We start from the raw sequence: 22,085 nt of genomic DNA, 5'->3' as shown, positions 1-22,085 counted from the left end.
AGTACAGACACAGTGGGCTGAATGGTCTCTTCCTGTGATTCAGTGAGGCTAAAAGAAGAAAATACACTGTACAATCTGAGTGGGTGCTTCAGGTGAATCGACTTGGAGTACAGTTTCTCAGTCTAGTCCTTCATTTGTCTGTGCAGAATGTTTCCAAGTTCACTGATTCTTTTTCTAGTGACAATAAACCCACAGTTCAGAGGTCAAGAACCACAAACTATAAAAATATAACCTAACCGGCAACAAGTGATCATCCACTGTGTGTGATTTCTATTGGACAGTGTACAGTAATTAGCGGACTGACTTTAAGAGTTTCTGCTCTGTGACCCTCAGTGTTGCTGGTGTGAGAGAGAAGCTGAACAAGCCGGAGCAGTCACTCTGCGTTAAGGTACTTCAGGATCTAAAATTTGAATTTAGGTTATTGTTAGAAGCAACAAGTATATATATAGATTGTTACTAACCACAGAATGGCTTTTCAATTTAAAAGAATACAACAAAATGGCTGAGAATAGTGATTAAACCCTGTGAACTTGTACTGCTGATTTGCAGAATTAAGCTGAAATCCAAAGAGGACAATGGAGTTTTCATAAAATGAATACAGACCCATTAATTGACCATTCGAACTAACCTTGAACTGCTACCATGGCATGATGATTTACGTAAATAAGATTTCTTTCTCAGGAAATATCATTGGATTAACTTGCTGTAAATCATGTCACCTTATTATGTGTAATTGGTCTTTTCTTGTAATTAAGGCTGTACTAATCTCTTTAAAAAATATAAAGAATGTTTAATTTTCGAATGTAATTGTGCAACTTCACCACGGAACACAGAGGCTTTACCCTCTGTGTTGCTGGATAGAATTGCGTCAGGGTGCCTTAATTCAATAAACTAATGATCCTTGCTTTTGTACAGACCACATCCCGTTGATCCTTTTGACCGATCTCGAACCAAGAGGCCCCTCTTGAGGGGTCTTGTATATTTATTTTGGTGCCGTGATTTGTTTTGGCTCAGACAGATTGTGAACAGCGAGTGTAAGAGTTAAATGTCCTTCACTGATGAGTGTTGAGGAATTCAGCTAGCCAGTATTTTAAGGGCGTTGGTTTTCATCTCATTCAAGTTTGACGTGACTCCTCGCTGTTTATTTTCCAGTCCAGCCTGAGAGGAACGGTCTTAGCAAGGGTTGGTTCTGGGGGTGGGGGAGATTAACTGAAGTTGGGGGTACTTTTGTACTTCCGGACAATGGTTTCCGAAAAATTGCTGAACTCTGAGGGGAGTGTTTTTTTTGAGTTTTGTTAATTTCTGGGTTTAAAAAAAATCTTTGGATTTCTCAGGCTTCATTGATTTCCGAAGTTAAAAAAACTTCGATCTCCCGAGCTTCGTTAATTTATAATTTTAAAGAAAAACTTCGATCTTTGTACCGTTGGCAGTTTTCAGAGGCTGGAGGCCTCAAAAGGTTTTAATACTGGCAGTGGACTATCACAGGGAGCAGGAGGCCCCCGATATTTGTGATTATTACAGAGGGAGGACAAAGAGGGGGGAGGTTTCTTATATTTAATACAGGCGGTTGATGGTAATTTAAAGTATATTGACTAAGATGTATCTGCCTATAATTGTGTGACAAACAAAGCTCACTCACTGCAATAATTTCAGTCCGCGACAAGATCTGAATCAGTAGTGCCCTTTAGTTCACACTTGCAAGTGGGTGTGATGTCCACAAGGCAGGACAAAACACACTGAATTCAACAAATACTCGATATTTATATAATTTGGTTCCTACATTTTTTTTCTTATTTCATTGTTCCCCCCCTCCCCCCTGTTTACATCCTTCACTTCCCTAAGACTGGTACCCATTACTCCTGTTTATCTTGTGTCTTATTTGGTCTTTTCTGTGAAAAAAATGCTCATTCCTGTTCTCATTTGACCTCATCCTGCTGTGGGCACATCCTTGCCTTACCATTATTTACTCCCTCCATCTGTGCCGCCCCTCTCAGCATCTTATCACTAAGCCCTTTTAATTGGGATTTGTTCCTGTGTTTCTGTAAAAGTGGGAAACAGATGTTTTTACCTACTGTTTCTCCAGGCCTGTCTTCACAGCATCTTACCACTAAGCCTGTATTTTTTAACCATTGTTTTACAGTCCCATTTCTTTCTTGCATACATTTTTAGCTAATACAAAAAAATTATGCATTTCCTCCACACAGTTCCCATTCTTGTTGACTCAGCTCCTGGCTGAAACAATTACACACTGATGTGAGTTCATTCACCTTGTATCAGAAATGATAATTGAGAATTGCAGAAATAACATTAATTTACCATATCCCACAATTTCCCCTTTTTCTTTCTTTACCATTTGTTATCTTCTGCATTTTTCTTTTAAGCATCACCCCTGAAATTCGCAAGCATTATTCCGGAAATTTCATCCATCTTGGTCTCACTCATCTCCTCATTATTTAGTTGATAAAGTTCTTCTGTCTAATTTCCTTTTAGAGGCATTTGTTTAATCAAGGCTGTCTCAATCAGTCTTTGGGTGAGCCCTCGTATACAGGGTATGATACAACAGCCAATGGCCACCAAAATCCCAACTACTACTATCAGGGAAGCAAGGATGGAAACTACCACCCCCTTCCACCTTCCAAACCAGGATTCAAGCCATCCCGTGAGAGACGTGTCTACTCCTGAATTCTCAGCCAGTTCCTCTGCTAAGGTGGTCAATCCCCTTAAGGCCCAAGTAATTGAATCATCAGGTGCAGTGCTATTAGGAATAAAGGTACAACAGCCTTCCTCCTAACATCACACACACACACACCCTTTTCTGCTAAAATCATTTCAAGGGCCATTCTGTTTTCCCATGCCATCCTACTTGTTGCATCAAGCTGTTCTGATATTCCTTTAACCACATCTCTTGTATAATTTATAAATCGCGGTTGATTATAGAAAGTGTAATTTATCCAATCTACATTTTTATTAATTGTTACCCACCAAAAGAGAGCTGACTCAAAGCCTGCTGCAATCTGGTTACGAGCCCTGAATTCATCAGGTACCCCCCCTAGGGACTCCTACCGAATTGAGATAAATCCTGTCATCAAAAGAAGTGTCTAATAGTGATCTCTTATCACTCCCCTTTCTCCCTACTACGTTTTCCTTCTTAAATGCCAGGGTAAATGGAATTGCCAATTGTACAATTGCATATATCCCTTGCCAATCCAGAGTTAGGGTAGGTCTCAATATTTTGCCCCCACAGTACCACCACAGATCCGCTCGGGGAACCTTTAGTGCTGAGTAGTTCCCTCCTTTCTCCGTTTCGGTAACATTTTTAATCTCTGTACACAATGTCAGCTCCCCCAGATCTCTAGACCAACTTGTACCTCGACTACGCACACACACTGTGTGATTTCCAACTGCAGCAGAAAATGTGGGGGGAACGTTTGCATCTTTCTTCTCCAAGGGAGGGAACATCAGAGATAGGGAGGTACAATTCCTATCATTCCATGCAGTCTCATCCTGATACAGGGCTATCATATATCTCATGCCCTGCCTGTCTCGCTGCCACCCGAGCGGAAAGGGAACCACCTGGGCCACTGGCCTACCGGAGGCACATGCATAGCATTGGCTTTTGTTCAGACTTTTTACAGTATACTTTACCCATTCAACCCAGGCATTTGCATCCTCGTACCCAGTTTCTATTTCAATAGTCTGTTTCAAGTCCTTTACCTCTATAATTTTTACTACTTTAGGGTCAGCGGGAGGGGTGAAAGGTTGTATCTCATTATCCAGTAATTCCATCCATTTTCCCTGTCCTACGCTAATTCGAAAACAACAGCCCACGAAATTCTTCCCATGTGCTTTCATTTCTATCACAAATATTTCATTTAATTGTATCTCCTAGGTGCCCCCCCAGAATTGCTTTGTGCCATGTGGTTTTCTTTATTGTCAGGTATATTGGATTACACTTTTTATCGGGACAATCACGAGCTAGTTGAAAGGGGGTCCGGTGTATTGTGACGAGACTTTTATACCAAGTACCATTCCCAAGGCCATCCCCATAGGACTTAATATGTATCTCTGAACTGCGGTACTGTCTCTGATTATCTGCATCCCCATAATTTACTAAGCTGCATGCATTAGCGTCTATTACTTGTGGATTATCAGACTCAGGAACCATTAATAATACATATGAAAAGGATATTTGACAAAATCCCAATACTAAGAGGGCTAACATCATAACTCTAAGCATTCCCAGTACTTTAAACATCATGCTGAAGCACAAAAAGACTTAATATGCAATCCTACAGAAATAATCCCGTGCTCACGTCGCCACTGTATAATCAGTTACTCTAAGTCTCTTTAGTCTGAGTTTCAGCGGGTCTTGCGTTGATTCGGCTGTCCAGACTTCTTCCTCAACTGGAGATTCCACTGGCCCTTTGAACCGAGTGTAGTGAGTCCAGCCTTTCTCCCCCGTCCTTATTGCCATTTCGGTAGTCAAAAGAGCCTGATACGGCCCTTCCCAGTCCAGCTGCAATTTAGTCTCTGTCCATGATTTTACTCAGACCCAATCTCCCGGCTGGATGGGATGAACGGTGAATTCAAGGAGTGGAGTCTGTGCCAATAAACCCTGTTTCCTGAGGAAAGACAAAGAGGAGGACAAGCCCAGTATATACTTCTTTAAGAACAAATCTTTAGTTTTGGGAATTAGCAATTCTCCATTCGTTCCCAAATAAGGCAATCCAAATAAGATTTCATAGGGGGATAGTCCCAAATCTTTCCTTGGGGCTGTTCATACTCGCAAAAGAGCTATAGGTAAACATTTGGTCCAAGGGAGACTGGTTTCTATTATCAATTTAGAGAGCTGTCGTTTGAGTGTTTCCAATATTGTTTTAGACACCCCATTCGCAGTGGCAGTAGCTAGGGGGTATGCCTCAACCCAACCGGATAAATGATCTACTATGACCAACCCTGGGTAATTTTAGTCTCCCTACCCTGGGTAACTCAGTATAATCTACTTGTGTACTCTGGAAGGGTCTCAATCCTGGGTCTCTTCCTCCCGGGGTCTGTCTTCTCAAGACTTTTTTATTTACCTTTCTGCTTCTTATACATCTCTCACATATTTGTTAGCAATTGTATATATTCCTTTACATTCATATTCCCTAAGAACTAAATCACACATTGCTTGTACTCCCCAATGACTGCCTTGGTGTAGGACAGCCACAATCTCTCGCAGCATCATTTTGTTCAACATTTCCCTTCTATCAGGTAACATCCAATGCCCATCTGCTGTTTTGCTGCCCCTAAATCTTTCAATTCTTTTTCTTCTCTTTCAGTAAATATAGGAGCTTCCCAAGGACCTGGGACAGTAGGTATTAGGGAATGAATCACCACTTCTTGTGGGTTCAGGGCTGCTTCCCTAGCCATTTCATCGGCTAGTCTATTTCCCCTAACTTCAGGTTCGTTTCCTTTTGATGACCGTTTACATGCACGACTGCTATTTCTCGGGGGAGTAATAGGGACTTCAAGACCCGTTTAATCAAATTCGTCATGTACCAATTCCTTCCCCCGGCTGTTGATCAGTCCTCTTTCCTGCCACATCTTTCCGAAAGTGTGCACAACACCAAAGGCATATTTGGAGTCAGTACATACAGTTCTCTTTTTATTGTCTAATGCCCTAAGGGCTCTTTCCAATGCATAGAGTTCGCAGGTCTGAGCTGACCACCTATTTGGCAACTTTCCTGCCTCCACCACACTACCTTTTGTCCCATCTATGACTGCATACCCATTATGTCGTCTCCCTTCAGTCACCTGGGATGATCCATCTATAAAAAGTCTAGCCCCTGCATGAAGTGGAACATCTCTCAGGCCCATATGGACCTTAGTTTGGTATTCTATAATGTCAAGGCAGTCGTGCCCTGGATTCTGAGGAGATTCTCCTTCCCCTTTCCAAAGAAAGGCAGCTGGATTTAAACAATTGTCTGTGACCAACACTAGATCATCCTTTTCTATTAATATTGCCTCATATTTCAAAATCCGCGAGTCTGTCAACCATCACCCAGCTTTTTGGTTTAGGATCGTTCTCATTTGGTGTGGGCTGCTTACTATTAGGGCTCCCCCAAATGTAAGCTTTCTGCTTTCCTCCACCAACAGTGCAGTGGCAGCCACAGCCTGCACGCACTCAAGCCATCCCCTGGATACTGGATCCAGTAGCTTCGAAAGATATGCTACTGGCTGTTTCATTCCTCCCCACCTCTGGGTTAATACTCCCAAAGCCGCTCCCTTATCCACAGTAGCAAAGAGGTGGAAAAGTTTATCTAGGGAAGGTAAGGCTAACACGGGGGGATGGATCAGATCTCTTTTGAGTTCCTCAGCTAGTTCTTTGTCCTCATCATCCCAACTTAGACATTTTGGTTCTTCCTCCAATAGTGTGAGATATAATTTCTTAGTCTTTTGAGGATAGGAATCAATCCACAATCTGCAATATCCCGTTAGACCCCAAAATTTACGTAACTCCCGTTTAGTGCTGGGCAGTGGCACCCCCACTATTCCCTCTATCCGTTCCGGGCTTATCTTTCGTTTTCCCTCACTAACTGAATGTCCCAAGTATTTCACTTCTCGCTCCACATATTGTAATTTGTTTTTAGATACTCGCAGGCCCTGCTGGCCCAGGAAATTCAATAATTTGTTAGTAGCTTCTACTACTCTTTCTCTTCTTTTTCCTGTTACTAAGAGGTCATCTACATACTGCAACAGGGTAGTCCCCTTGGGGCTGCTAAATTTCTCCAATATTTGTTCTAACATCTGTCCAAATAAATTCGGGGATTCCGTAAACCCCTGGGGGAAGCACAGTCCACCAGTATTGCTGTTTCCGTCCTGTCTTGGGGTCTTCCCATTCAAAGGCGAACAAATTCCTACTTTCCTCGGCCAAGGGACAAGCCCAAAAGGCATCCTTTAAATCTATCACATTAAACCATTTGTGGTCATGTGGGAACTTACTTAATGTAAAAAAGTGAGGTCTGCAGATGCTGGAGATCAGAGCTGAAAATGTGTTGCTGGTTAGAGCACAGCAGGTTAGGCAGCATCCAAGGAACAGGAAATTTGACGTTCCGGGCCAGAGCCCTTCATCAGGAATGAGGAGAGTGTGCCAAGCAGGCTAAGATAAAAGGTAGGGAGGAGGGACTTGGGGGAGGGGCGATGGAGATGTGATAGGTGGAAGGAGGTCAAGGGGAGGGTGATAGGCCGGGGTGGGGTGGGGGCGGGGAGCTCAGGAAGAAGATTGCAGGTTAGGAGGGCGGTGCTGAGTTCGAGGGAATCGACTGAGACAAGGTGGGGGGAGGGGAAATGAGGAAACTGGAGAAATCTGAGTTCATCCCTTGGGGTTGGAGGTTTCCCAGGCGGAAGATGAGGCGCTCTTCCTCCAACCGTCGTGTTGTTATGTTCTGGCGATGGAGGAGTCCAAGGACCTGCATGTCCTTGTTGGAGTGGGAGGGGGAGTTAAAGTGTTGAGCTACGGGGTGATTGGGTTGGTTGGTCCGGGCGTCCCAGAGGTGTTCCCTGAAGCGTTCCGCAAGTAGGCGGCCCGTCTCCCCAATATAGAGGAGGCCAAATCAGGTGCAGCGGATGCAATAGATGATGTGTGTGGAGGTGCAGGTGAATTTGTGGCGGATATGGAATGATCCCTTGGGGCCTTGGAGAGAAGTAAGAGAGGAGGTGTGTGTGCAAGTTTTGCATTTCCTGCGGTTGCAGGGGAAGGTGCCGGGAGTGGAGGTTGGGTTGGTGGGGTGTGTGGACCTGACGAGGGAGTCGCGAAGGGAGTGGTCTTTGCGGAATGCTGATAGGGGAGGGGAGTGAAATATATCCCTGGTGGTGGGGTCCGTTTGGAGGTGGCGGAAATGACGGCGGATGATACGCTGTATACGGAGGTTGGTGGGGTGGTAGGTGAGATCCAGTGGGGTTCTGTCTTGGTGGCGGTTGGAGGGGCGGGGCTCAAGGGCGGAGGAGCGGGAAGTGGAGGAGATGCGGTGGAGGGCATCGTTGATCACGTCTGGGGGGAATCTGCGGTCCTTGAAGAAAGAGGCCATTTTTTCCTCCTGGGAGCAGATGCGGCGGAGACGAAGGAATTGGGAATATGGGATGGCATTTTTACAGGGGGCAGGGTGGGAGGAGGTGTAGTCCAGGTAGCTGTGGGAGTCAGTCGGTTTATAGTAGATGTCTTACTTGATCTCTAATCAGTCCCTCAATTACTGGCTGCAGTCGTCGTTTACCCTCTATGGAAATGGGATATTGTCGCTCACAGACAATGTCCCCTTTCCTTTTTAAATTTATTTCCAAGGGTTCCTGGTGGGTCCCTGAAGGCAAGAACCCCTGACACCCCTTTTCTTCATCAAAATTCATAAGCGGAATTGCCTTTTCTTCCCTTTGTAGATCAGGACACTCCCGCCTAAAATGCCCTATCTTTCCACAATAATAGCATCCTTCCTGTGGAGACCTCCATCTCTGCCCCTGCGGCTCAAACCCTCTATCAAATGCTCCCCCTTGTCCTCTCCCTCTCCCCTTTCCTCTCTGCTCTACATGCTGCCACCCGCCGCTCCGGATGCTCACTATTGCTTAATTACCTCATCAACCGTAGCGACTATCATTTTCACCTTCTGTTTCTGTCTCTCATCCTCTCTCTTTACAAACACTTTCTGTGCCTCTCTTAACAATTCATCTAATGGTTTTTCACTCCACCCTTCTATCTTCTGTATCTTTCTCTGCATGTCTGGCCAATGCCTTTGTCACAACATGGACTTTCAAAAGACCCTGTGCCACTGGGTCCTCAGGGTTCATTCCAGAATATTTCCACATTGAGTCTCTTAATCTCTGCAAGAAAGCTGAAGGAGTCTCATCTTTCTCCTGACTACCTTCAAAGGCTTTAGTCAGATTCTGCGATGTCGGAACTGCCTCTCTTATTCCTTTTAGAATCAGGTCTTTCAACTCCCTCATTTCTTCTCTATGCTCTGGGGTTTGATTTTCCGACTGGGGGTCTCTGAGGGGAAACTTCATCTGTCCCTGTCCAGCATCCCCATCTCCAATCGGGTGTTCCCTGTCCCATATTTTAATGGCTGCTCCCATATAAGTCCCTTTTCTTCCCCAGTAAATAGTATATTCAAAATAGACATTAACTCAGCCCACGTATACAGACTGGGCCCCAAAAATTGATCAATTTGTTCAGACAATCCTTCCGGATCCTCAACCAGGACCTTCATTTCCTTTTTAAACGTTTTGACCTCCCAATGGTGAGGGGGGCACTTACAAACACAATCTCTTTGTCCCCTATTGGTACCTCCCGAAGAGGATAAGTCATTACGTTTTTCCCCTTTTTCTTTTTTCTAAGAAATATTGCAATATTTCTAGCTCCACATAACTTCAAACACCAATTCATCAATTCATGGTTGACTAACTTTAAAGCCTGTTCCTAACTTGTAAACATATTTATATATTTACGTGCATTTATTCAGTATTTAATATTTAAAATGTAAAATACATACAGTTCCCAATTTTGAAATCCACTGTAATCACCCAGTTTTAGTCCCCTAATTTAAATCCAAAAGTAGTTTTCTTAAGTAGTCCTGACCAATCATTGCCCAATTACAATACTATAGGCCGTGAATTCATCAGAGCTGCCTTGAAAGAATTTGTCTATTCAAGTTAAAAAAAAACTTCTAATGCATGAACAATGGCCGAATCCAAGGTCACAGATATTAACCATAGAATTTTCATTTTTACTACAATCTAATGTTGAACTGAAACTTCAACTGTCCTCCATAAATCGCTTTTATGTAAAGAGAAAAGAGATTAGTTAGAAACTGATAGTAAGGCAGTCATGACCTGTAAAAAGAACAGGAGTTATCATTTTTTTCCGTAATCTCTATAGAATCCTTAACCTTAAAAGAAATCATGTTAAGTTTCCATAATAAAATTCAGATTCAAAACCGTCCTGGAACTCAAGCTCCAGGGAATAAAGCTCAAACATTCAATCACCAACAAACAAACATTCAAACCAAATCACAAAAGGTTAAACTTTCTACCAGCTGTACAGCTCTTTTCATTCTCTCTCTCTCTCACGCATTGACATATAAATTCAGATATTTACAAACCCAGTCCGACCTGTACTTTGGCCAGAAGACGGCGGGACAAAGAATGGATTCCTTAGTCCATACAAAGCAACAATATTTAATCATTTTCTTCCTTTGTACGAATATTATTTTTCCAATTCTACAACATCCTGCCCAACGGACTTTCTGGAGGTATGTTGTAAGGGACCCCGCCCCCGTTTCCATTGCCTTGTTCCTCTTTCGTATCCCCGGAGGCTTTTTCCTTACCCACGGCACAACCCATATTGAGTTCCTTCGTTAGTCCCTTATTAACTACTAAAACTCCATCCCGGCCACCAAGGCAGTACTTAAAAGTCTATTTTCTTACCTTGGTCTGTGCACAGAGTTGCCTGGCCCCTTTCTGCCGTATTTTCTATCGACCTCCTGTTACTGCCTGATTCAGATGTCTCTCTTGTGGGATTCGTACCAGTTGCCCAAGGGAGCGGACCAAACCGTGACACGAGATCGCTCCTCAATGGGGAACGGGACACATCTTCCCAGTGTCCAGGGCCAGCCACTCCCCCCGGCGATGGAAGAACATCCCGGACAGTACCACGTTGGGCGCCAATTGTGAGAAACAAAGCTCACTCACTGCAATAATTTCAGTCCGAGACTAGACCTGAATCAGTAGTGCCCTTTAGTTCACACTTGCAAGTGGGTGTGATGTCCACAAGGCAGGGACAAAACACACTGAATTCAACAAATACTTAATATTTATATAATTTGGTTCCTACGTATTTTTTTCTTATTTCATTGTTTCCCCCCTGTTTACATCCTCCACTTTCCTAAGACCGGTACCCATTACTCCTGTTTATCTTGTGTCTTATCTGGTCTTGTCTGTGAAAAAAATGCTCATTCCTGTTCTCAAGGCCATGTGACCTCATCCTGCTGTGGGCACATCCTTGCCTTATCATTATTTACTCACTCCATCTGTGCTGCCCCTCTCAGCGTCTTATCATTAATTGGGGTTTGTTCCTGTGTTTCTGTAAAAGTGGGAAACAGATGTTTATACCTACTGTTTCTCCAGGCCTGTCTTCACAGCATCTTACCACTAAGCCTGTATTTTTAACCATTGTCTTACAGTCCCATTTCTTTCTTGCATACATTTTTAGCTAATACAAAAAAAACAATTATGCATTTCCTCCACATAGTTCCCATTCTTGTTGACTCAGCTCCTGGCTGAAACAATTACACACTGATGTGAGTTCATTCACCTTGTATCAGAAATGATAATTGAGAATTGCAGAAGTAACATTAATTTACCATATCCCACAATTGGTAGAAAGGAGGCCTGGAACTTAACAATAAGATAATAATAATAACTTTATAGCAAAAAAAAGCTAAGTTGATAAATAAAAGAAAATATTGTGATGTTTTATAATAAAAGTTAGTTTTTTTGAAAATGTTTTCTGAAATTAATTGAGGTTTGTGGAAGCCTGGTGAGTAAAAATTTTTCTTTTTAATTAGCTGCTATAAATCTGAAGTAATTTTAAAATGGGTAATTACATAGACAAAACAGATGATCCATCCTCAATGTTAGTAAAAGTATGTGAAAAAGCTGGAGATCCAGGACTCATTGAGCAATGAGTGTTGAGTCCAGGAGTTGGGAGGTCATGTTGCGGCTGTACAGGGCATTGGTTAGGCCACTTTTGGAATATTGCGTACAATTTTGGTCTCCTTCCGATCGGAAAGATGTTGTGAAACTTGAAAGAGTTCAGAAAAGATTTACAAGGATGTTGCCAGGGTTGGAGGATTTGAGCTATAAGGAGAGGTGAACAGGCTGGGGCTGTTTTCCCTGGAGCATCGGAGGCTGAGGCATGACCTTATAGAGGTTTACAAAATTATGAGGGGCATGGATAGGTTAAATAGGCAAAGTCTTTTCCCTCGGGTCGGGCAGTCCAGAAGTAGACGGCATAGGTTTAGGGTGAGAGGGGAAAGATATAAAAGAGACCTAAGGGGCAACGTTTTCATGCAGAGAGTGGTACGTGTATGGAATGAGCTGGTACAATTGCAACATTTAAGAGGCATTTGGATGGATATATGAATAGGAAGGATTTGGAGGGATATGGGCTGTGTGCTGGTAGGTGGGACTAGATTGGGTTGGAATATCTGGTTGGCATGGATGAATTAGACTGAAGGGTCCATTTCCATGCTGTACTATGACTCTGACTGGTCAGGACTACTTAAGAAACCTAATCTTGGATTTAAATTAAGGGACTAAAACCAGGTAACCATAGTGGATTTCAAAGTTGGGAACTGTGTACCTTTTAAATATTAAATACTGAATAAATGAATTTCCAATTTATATTGATGACTGTAAGAAAATAAAATGTTGCATGTTACTCAGATGTATATTGTAAAAATAATGACCATTGATATATTACCACAGAGGAAATCTGCTCTCAGAACAAGACAAAGAGATCTAAGCTCTGTTGGTCCTCCAATGTCCACAAAAATAAATGGAAACTTGTTTTCTGGACTATCTTTAAGCTGGATCGCCACTCAGTAATGCATAGAGTATGCTTGGTACCACACCACTTAGTGCTCTCCCAAAATCCAAACTGAATTCTATCCATATCATTAGGTGTCCCTAACAAATGAAAAAGGACTACTGCCTAACTTAACCAGGCACTGCTGTCACCCAGCATTCCACCCTTTGGACAATAGGGACAGCCAAACATATTGAGGAATAAGGTGGTATATCAATCACTGTTTCTTTTGTAGCATCACTGCCCCCTTGCCATGGAGTTAGCAGGCTCCATGATGTCACAGCCATGTGATACAGTGACCAGGACAAGTGAATGAGACAAATCACCTATTCAGTTATTCTCCTCTTGCAATTTTTGATTAGCTGAAAATTCAAATCTGAAAACTAGCTTTCAGATTATGACAATCAAGATTCCAAAATGTATAGCTAGGAACAGGCTTTAAAGTTCGACAAACATAAATTGATAAATTGGTTAAATAAGATTAAAATGAAAATCGAGGCAAGGAGATCAACTACAGAAGGGAAGAGAATGATGCAATAAGAAGGATAAAGCAGCAGAGTACATTTTTAAAATGTTTTAGTCACTTGTTGGGTGCCCACCCTGAATTACAGATAATGATTATTTTATTTATTTTTTTTATAACCTTATTTTATAATATTTATAATAATCAATTGTATTGGTCCAAATCAAAATTATTGGCAGGAATGCTTTTTTAAAATTCCTTTACACATTGTCAGTGACCTGTCTTATTGCCTCGTGGTTAATTGAATACATGGCTGCATTAATTCATTATTAATTAAAGAATGGAAAATTATCTTACTGGCCAGTTGTAGAGATTCTGCATGTGACTGGGGGATAGGGATAGATATATATTGCAGATGGAACTCCCGAAAGCTGGGCAGGTGACTGTGAATGGATATATGTATATATTTAAAAATAAAGAAAAGGACATGAGAAAACACTGTCAGGCCACTAAGGTTGAGGAATATATAAACAAGGTTAAAGCAACAATACTACAAAATAAAGAACTTAGGCTTGGGATCCCGAGTAGAATTTATGTCTGGCATACCGACCCTTGTTGAGGATTGGGATTTTGTTCATGTATACCTGCTGAGCTCCTAACATCTCCTGATTGTTCCCAGCCTTAATTTAAACCATCCACTTGTTACAAACCTTTCTTTTGAAAATGAAGCATCCAGTCTTCATAGCCGATATCATGGGGACAAGTGGCCTGCATCATCCTAAACCAGGGCCCATCCTGGGAACTCAAGTTATGTTAATGAAGCATGCCCCTAACTGCAAGACCAAACCGGTCAAATTTGCTCAATATGTCCAAGGGTGATACGGATGTAAATGCAGTAAAATTCTGGGAGTAGCCTGAATATGAATGGCTTGTGTTACAAGACTGAAAGGTGCACCTATCTTTCTGATGGAAGTGAGAAACAATTGGTCAATAATCAAGAAGCTCAATTACCTTTATTTAACCCTATGTTTTTGCAATGTTTTCCACTTGGAGTCACTGTCAGGATCCAGACCAACAGTCCAAACCAGTGCAGGAATTTCCAGTCGCAAATGAGGTGAGTGGTGGTTTTCTACTGGGATGGCTAGAACCAGATTGAACCACAATGCAAGTTACAGGAAAAACTGATTATTTCCACCACCCTCATGATCTCAAATGCCGTATGTCAGCCTGGGTTGATTGGAACCAGGATACCTACTGGGGGGGAGGGGGGAGCCTACCTCATGCCCACCCGGTGAACACTGCTGGACAACCGTTTCCCAAAGGGGTCCTGAAAATGGGGACAGGCAGGCCCCAGTATTTCACCTTTGAGACTGGCAACAAGACATCAAAAACCCCAGGGACAAATGCCTGGCCCTTGCTTTAACTGTTGAAATGTGGCCAATGGGGAATAATGTGTCTTTAATGTTACCTCGGAGCTGACATTGGAAATCGACATGCTTTCATCCTATCAAATGGAAAATCTACTAATATACACTGACTCTTCATTGTGCTTTTAATATGATCCATGATTTTTGAGCCTTGTGGGAACATTGAAGATGTTTAACCCCTAAGGGGGCAGTGTTATATTAATGCTATTTTGTCCAATCAATCTGACAGTTATCAAGATGCTTGACTCATGCTGATGAAACTGATACAGTTCCTGAAGTAGTAGGCAAGTATATGGAGCTGCCAAGCAGGCAGCCTTACACCCTAAACTTCTGATCCCATTGGGTCCCCAGCAAAACCCAGTTAGACACAGTATAAGGATGGGTATGCCAGACCTGGGTAAGGTGCAAAAGGGTGAATGAGATTGTCTGTTCAATGCCAATTCATAGGGTAGAGGTTGATTTCTCTATTGCTTACTGACTGTAATCATACAAGTTTAATGTTTGGATTGTTTTCCATATTGCATAGAAATTTGGAAGTAATTTGCAAATTTTCATTTCTGAAATAATTACAGGCAGTTTATATTACAATATGAATTATCAAGTGATTTGATTTCATACATAGACACTAAGCCTTGCTTTAAAAAATGAGGTCTGCAGATGCTGGAGATCACAGCTGCAAATGTGTTGCTGGTCAAAGCACAGCAGGTTAGGCAGCATCTCAGGAATAGAGAATTCGACGTTTCGAGCATAAGCCCTTCATCAGGATGAAGGGCTTATGCTCGAAACGTCGAATTCTCTATTCCTGAGATGCTGCCTAACCTGCTGTGCTTTGACCAGCAACACATTTGCAACTAAGCCTTGCTTTGCTTTGTGTATGGGGCTTATAAGGATACACACTGGTTGATTTGATTTATTTTTGGATTGGGCTGTTAGATCTAAGAAGTAGTGTCTGGCTGAGCTATTATCTTCACTTAGATATTTAATACTGAACAGTGATGGTTTATAATTTTAAGACTGTGCCATTTGGGGCGGCACGGTGGCACAGTGGTTAGCACTGTGTTCAATTCCCGACTCAGGCGACTGACTGTGTGGAGTTTGCACATTCTCCCCATGTCTGCGTGGATTTCCTCCGGGTGCTCCGGTTTCCTCCCACAGTCCAAAGATGTGTGGGTCAGGTGAATTGGCCATGCTAAATTGCCCGTAGTGTTAGGTAATGGGGTAAATGTAGGGGTATGGGTGGGTTGCGCTTCGGCGGATCGCGCTTCGGCGGGTCGGTGTGGACTTGTTGGGCCGAAGGGCCTGTTTCCACACTGTAAATCTAATCTAATCTAATCTAACCAAAGTAATCTAATCTAAATTCTAGGGTTAGCTCAAGATTAGAAAAAATTCAGTGTGGTTTGAAAGTTGTGTATCCTATTACCATAATTTGGGGATAGCATTGCCCTCCAGCCAATATTTATCACCAACTTTTCTGCTCAAAATCATCAACTGGTTTCTACACTTAATTCTAAATATTGTTAACTACAACTGTAGATCAGACCATTTGATTGGGCACAAGGCTAATGTACTTCTTTTAAAAAAAGAATACAATATATTGTAGAACTAATCTAAATTTTAGATAATATTGATGTTTTTAGTAGAAAAACTTCAAAGTGTATTACATCCTAGCAAAGCTGGATTTATAAAAAAAAGCCTTGCTTAATTCACCCATGCCTGGGCTCTTCCATATAAAGTAAGAAAGTAATGTAAGAAAGGGGATGTCTAGTGCAGTTTAAAATGAGTGAGCTTTTTGCCAGAATGGGCAATATATTTACTCAATTATAGATTTATATATTTATTTATTTATATTTATTTCAAAATTGCTCTCAGGGCTTCTAGCCTGCTGAAGAACACAAATGTTGGCCTCAGATAGTGTACTCAAACCAGAATATGGGTGACCCCTATTAATTAGTTTGTGTTCGTTCTTTGCTGCTGCCTATTTTAATAGATTTTATGTATATTGTATAAACTTATATACAAGGGGGAAATGGTTTATACTTTATCCTAATGGGCACTCCGTGGTCTCCAACCTTGCAAGGGGAGCGATGATAAAGATCAAACTTGACCTGCGGTGTGGGCTTGTCATTGCCAATATTGGTGCACAAGAAGGTACAGTTTACCTGTGTGATCCTGAGCAAACAGAGTCTGTGCACCAACTATGCCAGGAAGATGTCCTTGTGTGCCGAAAGAATGATTATTGCAGTGGTCAACTGCATCAAAAAGATTCAACAGTTCATTTACAGATAAAGTCTAAATGGTCTTTACCTTGTAAAGGTGTTGTGTGCCAGTTTGATTTCATTTGTACTATGGGCATTCCTGGTAGGCCTTGTCCCCTTTCGGATAGATTACGGAGTAAAAGAGACAAAGGGGGGATGTTATCCTTCACTAACAATTTGTTTCATGAAACCCATAATAAAATATTTGGAGAGGATGAAGTAATTTGTTACACCCTTACTTCAGCAAGAGACTTCTGAGCCCCTTTATTCTTCCAAATCCTAACATTAGGGTATGGAAAAGCACTAAAGTATTCACAGGACATAATATCTCTTTTAGTTATTGCCTATCCCCACCTGCTACTTGTTTATGGACTTCCTCTAATAAATCCACAACATCCTATCCAAATTGCAACAATGATAAGGGATGGGGGTGCGCTTATGTAAGGGTGTCTAAAATTATCCCCTGTGCTATGATTAAGTGTATTAGTCATCATTGCTTCTCTGAAGGAGCTCGCATCTCATGTGTATGCCTTAACAAGAAATGTGTCCCTATTACCACTGGAATTCAAACCCTTGTGGAGTGGGTAACAACACCCACCTTCATTATGATACCCCTAGCGGCACTAATATTTTCCCAATTATTGGATGGGTAGAACCATTTTGGGATTTCGACCATGTTTCTTATCAATCATCTCATTACTTCATTCAATGAGATGATTTTCACCCTCAGCACCCAGGACTAAATTATGCAATCATGAACTATCCACATACTCCAGGAAGTCACAAAGATAGGCCTGCTTCTTACTGGGAAGGCCCCTCCATTACCTATACTTAACCTGGATATTATTTTTTCAGTTATAATAAGACATCTAACTACCTTGACCTAAATAGAGGAAGTACTCCTCATGCCGTAGTTGTAGGAACACTCTTTACAACTACTGTCCCTGACCAATTAGATCACAATGAGATCATAATTTCCCCTTTTAAACATTCAGTTTCTCCTGACTTCTGTGCAGAATGGAAGAATCCAAAGGCCATATCAAGAAGTAAAACTCACTCATTGGCATGTGCAGCTCTTAGTGTTCTTTCATTAAGAGGGTCTTCAGGAATTATTACTCGTCAAAACCATAATTATTTCATTTGCGGACTCACGATTTTGGGAAATGAGACAACTGCTGCCTTAATAGAAATTAAGGACATGCTTTCAGAGTTGCGCTTGTTTGCCCAACAAAACCACTCTGCCCTCGATTACATACTTGAGGAGGAAGGAAGGTGGAGTTTGCGCTATAATTAAAGGAAAATGCATTATGTGTGGGTCACTGATCTCATCGAAAACATTACGAGACATATTGATAATATCTTCACTTTTGTCAACCAAATTAATAAAGGTGCGGGAATAGGGAGATTGGAGTTTTAGCTCATGGTACAACTGACTAATTAACATGGCTATGTATATCATTTTAATTAGTCTTTTTGTTGATATTGCTTTAGTTAAGTGTATTATTGCTAAAGTATTGACTTCTCTTGACAATATTGGTTCCAACCAGAAAATGCTTCTTCTTCACTAAGATGAAGATGAGGAAACACCATTCCCTTCCCTTGGTTCCTCTTCGAAGGAAGAGAAAGTATGGCAGTCTTCTGCTGCCATTGAATTGGAATAATTTGATCCATGCCTTTATGATATGGTCATGGAAGATGAGGATCTAAAATTTGAATTTAGGTCATTGTTAGAAGTAACAAGTATATATAGATTTTGACTAATCACAAAATGACTTTTCAATTTAAAAGAATACAACAAAATGGCTGAGAATAGTGATTGAACACTGTGAACTTGTACTGCTGTTTTGCAGAATTAAGCTGAAGTCCAAAGATAAGAGGACAATGGAGTTTTCATAAAATGAATACAGACACATGAATTGACCATTCGAACTAACCTTGAATTGCTACCATGGCATGATGATTTATGTAAATAAGATTTCTTTCCTAGGGAATACTATTGAATTGGCCTGTTGTCAATCAAAGAACAAAGAAAATTTACAGCCCAGGAACAGACCCTTCAGCCATCCACGCCTGAGTTGATCCAAATGTACTGTCTAAACCTGTCGGTCAATTCCTAAACATTTGTATCCCTCTGCTCCCCACCTACTCATGCATCTGTCCAGATGCATCTTAAATAAATCTACCACCTCTGCTGGCAACGTTTTCCAAACATCCATCACCTTCTGTATGAAGTACTTACCACATGCATCCCCCTTAAACTTTCCACCTCTCACCTTGAAAGCATGACCTTTCATTATTGAATCCTTCACTCTGGGGAAAAAGCTTGGCTCTATCCACCCTGTCTATACCCTTCATGATTTTGTAAACCTCAATCAGGTTCCCCCCTCAATCTCCTTTTCTTTTAGTGAAAATAAACCTAACCTACTCAACCTTTCTTCATAGCTAGCACCTTCCACACCAGGCAACATCCTGATAAACCTTCTCTGCACACTCTCCAGAGCATCCACATCCTTTTGCTAATGTGGCGACCAGAACTGAACACAGTATTCTAAACGCAGCCAAACCAATGTCTTGTACAATTTTAACATGACTTGCTAGCTCTTATACTCAATACCCCGTCCAATGAAGGCAAGCATACTATATGCCTTCTTGACCACTCTATCCATATGTGCAGCAATCTTCAGGGTACAATGGACCTGCACCCCCAGATCCCTCTGCCCATCAATCTTTCCAAGGCTCTTCTGTTCATTGTATAATTTGCTCTAGAATTAGTCTTGCCTAAATGCATCACCTCACATTTTTTTTGATTAAAAGCCATCTGCCACTTTTCCGCCCAACTCTCCAATCTATCTATATCCTCCTCTATTCTCTGACAGTCCCTTATGCTTTCTGCTACTCCACCAATTTTTGTGTCATCTGCAAACTTGCTGATCACACCAACAGTGCCCTCTTCTAGATCATTTATGTATATCATAAACAACAGTGGCCCCAACACTGACCACCGTGGAACACCACTGGGCATCTTTCTCCATTTCGAGAAACTCCCTTCAACTACTACTCTCTGTCTTCTGTTGCTCAACAGTTCTTCATCCACCTAGCTAGAACACTCTGCACCCCATGTGACTGCACTTTCTCCATTAGTTTACAATGGGGAACCTTATCAAACATCTTACTAAAGTCCATGTATATGACATCAAGAGCCCTTCCTTCATCTAACAACTTGGTCACTTCCTCAAAGAACTCTATGACGCTGGTAAGGCATGATCTCCCCTGCACAAAACCATGTTGCCTATCACTGATAAGCTCATTCTTTTCTAAATATAAATAGATCCTATCCTTCAGTACCTTCTCCAGCAGCTTTCCCACCACTGACGTCAGGCTCACTGGTCTGTAGTTACCTGGAATATCCCTACCACCCTTCTTGTACAGGGGGACAACATGAGCAAACTTCCAGTCCTCCAGCACCTCACCTGTATTTAAGGATGCCACAAAGAAATCTATCAAGGCCCCAGCTAATTCCTCTCTCACCTCCCTCAGCAACCTGGGATAGATCCCATCTGGTCCTGGGGATTTGCCCACCTTAATAACCTCTAGCCTACCCAACACATCTTCCCTACTTATGCCAACATGATCCAGACTAACCAAACTTCTATCTCTAATCTCAAGATTCATCATGTTCCTCTCCTCAGTGAACACTGATTCGAGATTAGAGTGGTGCTGGAAAAGCACAGCAGTTCAGGCAGCATCCTAGGAACAGGAAAATCGATGTTTCGGGCAAAAGCCCTTCATCAGGAATACAGGCAGAGTGTCTGAAGGGTGGAGAGATAAATGAGAGGAGGATGGGAGTGGGGAGAAAGTAGCATAGAGTACAATAGGTGAATGGGGGTGGGGATGAAGGTGATAGGTCAGAGAGGAGGTGGAGTGGATAGGTGGAAAGGAAGATAGGCAGGTAGGACAAGTCATGGAGACAGTGCTTAGCTGGAAGTTTGGAACTGGGGTGAGGTGGGGGAAGGGGAAATGAGGAAACTGGTGAAGTTCACATTGATGTCCTGGGGTTGAAGTGTTCCAAGGCGGAAGATGAGGCATTCTTTCTCCAGGCGTCTGGTGGTGAGGGAGTAGTGGTGAAGGAGGCCAAGGACCTCCATGTCCTTGGTAGAGTGGGAGGGGGAGTTGAAATGTTGGACCACAGGACGGTGTGGTTGATTGGTGCAGGGTGTCCCGGAGATGTTCCCTAAAGCGCTCTGGTCGGAGGCGTCCAGTCTCCCCAATGTAGAGGAGTCCGCATCGGGAGCAACGGATACAATAAATGATATTGGTGGATATGCAGGTAAAACTTTGATGGATGTGGAAGGCTCCTTTGGGGCCTTGGATGGAGGTGAGGGAGGAGGTGTAGGTGCAGGTTTTGCAATTCCTGCGGTGGCAGGGGAAGGTGCTAGGATGGGAGGATGGGTTGTAGGGGGGGCGTGGACCTGACCAGGTAGTCACGGAGGGAACGGCCTTTGCGGAAAGTGGAAACGGTTGGGGAGGGAAATATATCCCTGGTGTTGGGGTCCGTTTGGAGGTGGCGGAAATATCGGCAGATGGTTTGGTTTATGTGAAGGTTGGTAGGGTGGAAGGTGAGCACCAGGGGGGTTCTGTCCTTGTTACGGTTGGAGGGGTGGGGTCTGAGGGCGGAGGTGCGGGATGTGGACGAGATGTATGGTGGACATCTTTAACCATGTGGGAAGGGAATTTGGGGTCTCTAAAGAAGGAGACCATCTGGTGTGTTCTGTGGTGGAACTGGTCCTCCTGGGAGCAGATACGGCGGAGACGGAGGAGTTGGGAATACAGGATGGCATTTTTGCAGGAGGTAGGGTGGGAAGAGGTGTAATCCAGGTAGCTGTGGGAGTCGGTGGGTTTGTAAAAGATGTCCGTAACAACTCGGTCGTCATTAATGGAGATGGAGAGGTCCAGGAAGGGGAGGGAGGTGTCAGAGATGGTGCAGGTAAATTTAAGTTCAGGGTGGAATGTGTTGGTGAAGTTGATTAATTGCTCAACCTCCTCGCTGGAGCATGAGGTGGCGCCAATGCAGTCCTCAATGTAGTGGAGGAAGAGGTGGGGTGTGGTGTCAGTGTAACTACGGAAGATGGACTGTTCTACATAGCCAACAAAGAGACAGGCATAGCTGGGGCCCATACAGGTGCCCATGGCTACCCCTTGGGTCTGGAGGAAGTGGGAGTATTCGAAGGAGGAATTGTTAAGGGTCAGGATAAGTTCAGCCAAATAAATGAGTGTGTCGGTGGAAGGGTATTGTTGGGGATGTCGGTAGAGGAAAAAACGGAGGGCTT

The 22,085-nt window shown here is 42.7% G+C and overlaps 1 protein-coding gene across 3 annotated transcripts in view; it reads left to right on the top strand.

Moving 5' to 3' along the window:
* The first annotated feature begins 310 nt into the window (after positions 1-310).
* LOC132820432 (interferon-inducible GTPase 5-like) overlaps positions 311-22,085 on the top strand; it is a 39,457-nt gene continuing 17,682 nt past the window's right edge. Inside the window, exons 1-2 of one of the 3 annotated variants that reach the window (XM_060832561.1) lie at positions 311-388; positions 14,130-14,190. The gene's annotated coding sequence lies outside the window, so the exon portion shown is untranslated. The remainder of the gene's footprint in view (positions 389-14,129; positions 14,191-22,085) is intronic. The other 2 variants (XM_060832560.1, XM_060832562.1) reach the window with 2 other exon arrangements.

The sequence above is a fragment of the Hemiscyllium ocellatum genome, chromosome 11 (assembly GCF_020745735.1).
Source record: "Hemiscyllium ocellatum isolate sHemOce1 chromosome 11, sHemOce1.pat.X.cur, whole genome shotgun sequence".
Classification (NCBI taxonomy): domain Eukaryota; kingdom Metazoa; phylum Chordata; class Chondrichthyes; order Orectolobiformes; family Hemiscylliidae; genus Hemiscyllium; species Hemiscyllium ocellatum.
Note: the sequence above shows the minus strand (reverse complement) of the source record. Positions and strands in the feature narration are given on the sequence as shown.